This window comes from Myotis yumanensis, unplaced genomic scaffold (genome assembly GCF_028538775.1).
Source record: "Myotis yumanensis isolate MYYU_CA2020_CCGP unplaced genomic scaffold, mMyoYum1.0.hap1 SCAF_15, whole genome shotgun sequence".
Classification (NCBI taxonomy): domain Eukaryota; kingdom Metazoa; phylum Chordata; class Mammalia; order Chiroptera; family Vespertilionidae; genus Myotis; species Myotis yumanensis.
This window is the reverse complement of record NW_027223766.1, coordinates 6,962,713-6,969,927: the sequence shown is the minus strand read 5'-3', so window position 1 is coordinate 6,969,927 and position 7,215 is coordinate 6,962,713. Positions and strand designations below refer to the sequence as shown.

Here is a 7,215-nt window from a genome sequence, read left to right as displayed (position 1 = left end):
TTTACTCAATCTTTTGTTCGGATGCTTCTGAATAAGAGTCCCAAAAATGAGGCTTTGTCAAAACATATGCAATGTGTGTTCGTAATGTTATTTCTATTTATACCATAAAAGATAAAGAATGAGTGTGTTCTTCCAAGGAAGCTGGCATATATTTTGCCAACAATGCATTCTATTAAATGCATTCATAAAGGTCATGACCTTTTCTTACTATCATACCTAGAACTATTTTATTATGACCACAGAAAATAAGAAAACCAACATTTTTCTTATGTGGCTCTGTAAATCTGAATGATGAAATGTTTTATTTTTCAATATAAAAACAAAAAAAAAAAAAGAAGGCAAACTTAAAAGGAAGAAAAACACAGTATTTCTAGAGTGGGTCACCACAATACATTTCATGGTAGGTAAAAACCATCAGAAAGAGGATAGCAGGTATAGTTCTGAGATATGAAAAATCAAAATACATGAAAGGAAGTGAGGGCGCCATGCACGCAACGCGCACCTGCGGGTTGCAGGGGGGTCACTCGGAGCCAGAGCCAACCCCATGATGGCGCACGAGCAGGGGCGGGGCCCTCGGCCCTCCCCACCTCCCCGCCTCCCCGCCTTCCTCCCGCCAGCTGCTGGACTCGGTGCTCCAGAACCTCGACTTTGGAGAGACAGAAGATGAAGCGGAACAGAAAAGGATCCAAAAGAAAAAGGAAAACAAGAAGAGAGAGGCGGGGACCCCCGTGGCCTGGGAGCCAAGCCCGCTCCCCCACCTGGTGCTCCTGTAAGAGGCCCGAGGAAGAGGGCTTCGAGCTTCTCAGAGCTCCAGGAAGAGCTTAGGCGTGCCCTCTCCACGACCCCCCCCCCCCCCCAGGCCCCCGCTGGGCCACAAGCCCCTCTGGTGGCAGCATCTCGCTCTCCCCTGTACAGGAAGGAGCCGGTGGAAGTGGTGGAATTCCACAGCAGGAGTAAGAAAAGGAAACGGAACCCGGATCAAGATGAGAACACCAAGACCAAAACTAGTATCCTTGAGAAAGATGTGAATATACAAAATTTAACTTAGAAAAGGCTCAGCTGGAGGTGCACAGGTTTGGGATCACAGGCTACGGGAAAGGGAAGGAGGGAGTCCTGGAACAGGAGCGTGCGGTCATGCTGAGTGCACAGCTATGCTGGGCTGCATATCTGACACTTCGGCCAGACGGGGCACACTGTACTGTCTGTTCCTAAAACACATAGATAGGAAGGTACTGACATCAGGCCAGGCCTTGAGATATGGTCTCATGGACCCTTCTCGATATGCTGTACTCTCTGTTCCTAAAACACATAGATAGGAAGGTACTGATACTATGCTGTGTCGGGAACTATGGTTTTGTAACTTTGTGGTTTTTGCAAATAAAATGCTGTAATTCCTGTAGTCTGGGATGCAGTTCAGCCTTTGCTTCGGCAGGGTGCTGTAGCTGTAGTCAGCTGGCCAGCTTAATAAAGGCTCTTAAATTTAAATTCTGAGTCGGTGGTCTATCTTGCTGAGTGAACCCATAACACAGCCTTCCCAAAAGAGTTACATGAATTACAAGGTTTTGCAGGAGCAGATCAAAGAGAAAAAGGCAGCCAAGGAAGAGGAAAAGAGAATGGCCCAGGACACAGACTTTTTCAAGAAAAAAAAGAGGAAAGGGCAGGAGGACAGGAAATCCAAGAAGAAGAAAGCAGCTCCCAGTATTTTGTCAAGTGGACGGATTGGCCAGGTTGGAAAATTCAAAAATGGGACCTTGATTCTGAGCCAAGTTGACATCAGGAAAATAAACTCTTCCCACGTGGCTACGTCAGCTGCTGCCGAGCAAGAGGGATGGGGAAGCCCTGTACTGAGACTGGGCCGGCGAGACTCCAGACTGTTATTTATTTCCTGTTTCATGACTGTTCTTTGAGGGAAAAATCAGATAGGACCAGTAAAGCTTCTGGGGCTAATGTGTCTGAGGGGCCACGTTGGGCCAACCACGCACCATGTGCATGTAAAGTAAACCTGGTGAAAGATGTTTAATTTTCCTAGCGTGTCACTCGAGTTTCACTTTCACTGGTGTTTTGTGCATTTGCTCGTAATAAGATTTCTCATGAATGTACTGATTTGTAAGGGCTAATAATTAACTTTCAATCGCCATTTAATTTTCTAAAAACGATTTTATGTCACTGTATCGTGACAGAGCTAACAATGTGGTCATTTGTCAAGTTATTTTGTGGGAAAAGCAGCTTCCATGTTCAGTCTCTATATGAAGTCTACTTCACAGGAAGGGACGTAAATAAAATTCACCCTTTGGGTGGCCGTGAAAAAAAATATATGAAAGAAAAATCATAATCCACAAAATCATGAAAAGACATGAACAAGCATAGGAAATAAACAAGTTTTGAAGAATAATAAATGTTAGTTCATTCATGTTCATTAATTACATACATGTCAGGAATGAGATATTTTCATTATTTAGCAATAACATACTTACGTATTTTCAAATTTTGTATTTCAAAGTGTTAATTCGGAGTCAAGGGACTGTTTTTAATCACATAGAATAAATAAAAAGCATTTTTTTGTATAATATATTCTCAGAATAGTGCAATGGAGCTTCCAGAGATACCTAAAAGGCCAAACAATGGTGGCTGTTTCCAGAGATGTCTGCCAGAGGTGCTCTTGAGGGTAGAAGACTGATAGTGGAAGAGAATGAAAACACAAGACATGTATGTGTTTCAAGAGGAACCAATGGAGAAACTATTAAATCATTTTTACCAATATTTGATTTGGGTTTATTTTCAAGGACATTTTGCAAAGCTTTGATTGGTCCTTTCTTTGTTTCACTTTCAAAAAGTCTGGGCTCTTATTCTTGGACTGCTGGTTGGGTATGCCTGGATACAAGGTCTAGAAACAGTCCTGTGTTGGTAAACTAGCGCTGGGAAAAAAAGACCCTGACTGGTAGAATGTGCCAATGCATGTGGTGTAAATTCTTCCACCATGGCTGATTTCCAGCTACCACTAAGATGTCATTGAAGGCCGAGTTCGGAAGAGAGGCACAGCATGGACTCCAGCCCGCTTCAGGAAGGAACTATCCAGAACTCTAATGGTTTTGCTTCCTAACCTATGTCTGCGTACTTGTTATTGGCATCATATTGGGAACACTTTTCCTCTCACTCTGTGGACTTCCTGAAACCCCCAAGTGAGGGTTCAACTTTCAGGTCCTCACCAAGACAAGAAAATGTGGACCAGGAGATTATCCAATCTGCTAGCTTTATCCCTTCAGGATGAGCATCCACAAAGGGAACAAAACATTGCCATGAGACCAAGGGAATCAGAGGACCACACAAGGACACACAATGGACTTCACTCTCTCCATGAAGTCACAGGAGCCAGAACCCTCCTCCAGGAGGGAAGGAGACATGAGATCTGAGCGGTTGCATAGTGTGTCTAAAAGCATATTTAAATGATTGCATCTGGCTTGTGTGTACAGATCCGATGCAGCCTTCCTTCTCTACCACCCAGGCCCCGGGCTTTTAAGGAAGATAATGGAAGTCTTTGATGGTGAAGATGTATTCTAGGGGCACATCCATGGTGCAGTGAGAGCATGTTTGCTACTCCACTTCATTTGATTGACCTTGCTCAGTTTCCTGGCTGTTTGCTTTCAGTATGAGATTGATCAGGAAGTAGATACCAGTGACCGAGGTGAAGGGGGTATGAACAGAAACAGTGTCCCTGCACGATTTCTCCCACTGACCAGCTCCCTTCCTTCTTGAGAGAACTGAGGATCTGGAGGTGTTTCTGCATCCAGAGGCACCACTGGTCTGGGCAGAAATCGTTTTCTCAGCTGTAATGCAGTTGTGGCCACTGGTGTTTCAGGCCTGGAGCCATTGGGTAGACTGAAGACCGAGAGGTTGCTCAAGGAAACTTGCTGGAGTAGGTGGTATTGTGCTTGTCAAGTGATGATGTAGGTCCAGTTTGTTTTTCTTTCTTGATTCTAATCTGTTGTAGACACGGGTGCTTTTATGAAGTGCCAGGAAGTGACTTGTTGAGCGGCAAAGGGTTTCGGTGTCTTGCTGGAGCTCACAGGTGTTAGCAGTGGCTCTGGTGAGTGGCAATGCTGGAACATTAATTGAGACGATCTCCTATTCTCATGCCTTTGCATTTCCTTTTCTTTATATTCACAGCTATTGCAGTAAAGACAGTTTTGTTACAGAGAGCTCTTCAAATCTTAGGGAGAAAGATGTCTGAGGGCTTTTGGTTAAGCATGGAAGTCGGAGACTTGGCCCGGGTGCTGTACCACCCACCGCTGTAAAGGGTGGTCCATGGCAGGGGTCATGACTGGGAAGGGGCTTTGCCATTGGTCGATGGAACACTAAACAAAAACCCTTTGAACAAAAACAGCCAAATGAAACAGCAGGATCCCAGTTCCATAAACACGATGCTGCACCAGGAATGCTTTTGAGTCTGGATAATATTCCCCAAAAAAGAACTGGGGGTGGAAAATTAGGATTCTAAATTATGTTCATTTAAAGTTTCTGAAAGGTAAAAACACTTATGTTTCAATGTATAAACTGAAGATATAAGAAGAGGTTGAAAGAAAATGTTACTGGAAATAAAAACAGGTGGTATGTAAATGGATAACAATAACCTCTGAATTTGATGTATAATTTTTAAATGAACAGGAACACAGGAGTCAGTAGAGAATAAATATACTGCATTTGTTAGCATAACTACATTGGGCTTCATTAGCCATAAAGAAAGTATTTGCTTCTATTTCACCTTTGGTTTTAAGAAAGGCTTTTTTCTATGCTTTGAATTAAGTGTTAATAAGATAACTAGTTCACATTGGATATCTACAAATTGCTTATTATGCTTTTAACCATGAAGTAATATGGTGTATCGAGCAACTATAACATGACAATCACTTTTGCTAACTGGACTGTTTCTTTTGGAAAACTGCTGAGCCATTGCATCAGGGCCCTTCCAGACGCCTACTTACCTGAGTCTGGCTCCTGCCTGGTGTCCACACAGCATTAGGCTTCAGCCCCAGGATTAGACTCATCCCATGATCTCTGACTTAACAGAGTTCTGGTCAGACCGAGGCCCATTGCCATGACCAGTCCCCATGTTGCCTACCTTCCACCCCAACTCCTCCACAGTCAGCTTTGGATCCTTCATTACAGTCTGCCATGCCCTGTCACCTCTCTCTAGGCTCTGAGACTCTACCTACCCTAGATTGACTCACCTGGTCACACCACTACCACCCAAAGTCCTCACCTGAGTGACTTCACTGATCACTATACACTCTCCCCAAATTAAGTATTGTCGATGGGAAGGGCTATTAAAACACAATGGGAAACCACCAACAAAATGAAAAACAGCCCCCGAATGAAAGATCATATTTGCTAGTGATACATCTGATAAGGTCTTAATTTCCAAAATTTATAAAGAACTTATACAACTCAGCACCAAGAAAAAAAACACAATCCAATTAAAAAATGAGCAAAGGACTGAATAGATACTTCTTCAAAGAGAGCATACAGATGGCCAATAGACACATGGAAAGATACTCATTGTCACTAATCATCAGAGACATGCAAATGAAAACCATAGTGAGATATCACCTCATGCCTATAAGAATGGCTATAAGAATGGCTATCATCAATAAATCAACAAACAAGTGCTGGCAAGGATGTGGAGAAAAGGGAACCCTTGTGCTCTGTTGCGGGGGAATTGAGATGTGTGCAGCCACTGTGGAAAACAGTATGGAGTTTCCTCAAAAAAATTATAAATGGAACCCCCTTATGACCCAGCAAATCCACTTCTGGGTATATATCTGAAGAAACATGAAACACTAATTCAAAAGAATATATGCACCCCTATGTTTATTGCAGCATTATTTACAATAGCTAAGATCTAGAAGCAGCCCAAGTACCCATCAGTAGATGAGGGGATTAAATGCTGTGGTACAGTTACACAATGGAATACTACTCAGCCACAAAAAATAAAAGTAAAAGAGAAGGAAATCTTACCCTTTTGCAACAGCATGGACGACCTGGAGTGCATTATACTAAGTGAAATAAGCCATTCAGAGAAAGACAAGTACCTTGTGATTTCACTCATATGTGGAATCTAATGAACAAAACAAACTAATAAGCAAAATAGAGACAGACTCATAGATAGAGATCAGGCTGACAGCTGTCGGAGGGAGGGCTGGGGCTGGAGGCATTGAGCAAAAAAGAAAAAGAGAAAAGACTCATGGACACAAATAACTGTGTGGTGACCGCTGGGGGAGGTAGAGGAGGATATGGGGGAATAAGTGGTGATAGACAGAGACTCGACTTGGGGTGGTGAACACACAATACAGTGTACAGATGATGTGCTGTGGAGTTTACACCTGAAATCTATATAATTTTGTTAACCAATGTCACCCCAATAAATTAAATTAAAAACAGATACTTGATTTTATCTAAATCCCCAGATTTGGCAAAGAACAAGTGTTTAAAAATGTTTCTTGAAGGAAGAAAGCCTAAGTGAATGGGAGAATGAACTTGAGCATGAAATTTTAGATGTGTCCAGCTAATGGATGTTTGCAGGGACCCTTGCCTCCTCACCTTGGAGCTCCATGTCTGTGGAAGCTAATGGAGGTTCGGTGGTCACCAGGGACTATCCTCATGGTGGTAAGAAAGATTCACAAGCATCATTTGCAGATAAGGCGCTATGTGGGAAAGTTCCAGAGCCACTGAGGCCCTTTTCCTCCAAGAAACTTTGTCTAAACTGTCCTACTTTCTGGGCGTTGTTGTCAGCAGTTCTTGCTTCTTCAATCCTTCATTCTCATTATCTTGGATTTCTGAAAGTGTTTTCCCACACTGCAGCAAGCTCCACCTGTTACACTTTCGAGCTTAATTCCTGAATTATAAAGTGATTCTGAATGTAGGTCACCTCCCGTGTATGTGCTGCAGAAGCTGGAAGGAGCTGAGCAAAGCCTTTGGCCAGACACTGAGCCATCCATGGCTGCAAGGTCTCCCCAGCAAGACCACCCAAATGTTCTGGACCAAGCGCTCAGGACCCAACCCCTTCTACAACCAGTCTAAGAAGTTAGCAAGAGGCAGCATATATTTATTCATTCCAAAAATGCTAAGCACTGCCTAAGAACAGGCACTCAAGTGCTAGGACAGATTCCTGCCCGTCGTTACCTAAAGTCTGGTCAGAGAGATAGGCAGGAGATCAATGAC

The 7,215-nt window shown here is 43.2% G+C and overlaps 1 pseudogene; it reads left to right on the top strand.

The window, feature by feature from the left end:
• The first annotated feature begins 547 nt into the window (after nucleotides 1–547).
• LOC138993470 (uncharacterized protein C1orf131-like) overlaps nucleotides 548–7,215 on the top strand; it is a 75,837-nt pseudogene continuing 69,169 nt past the window's right edge.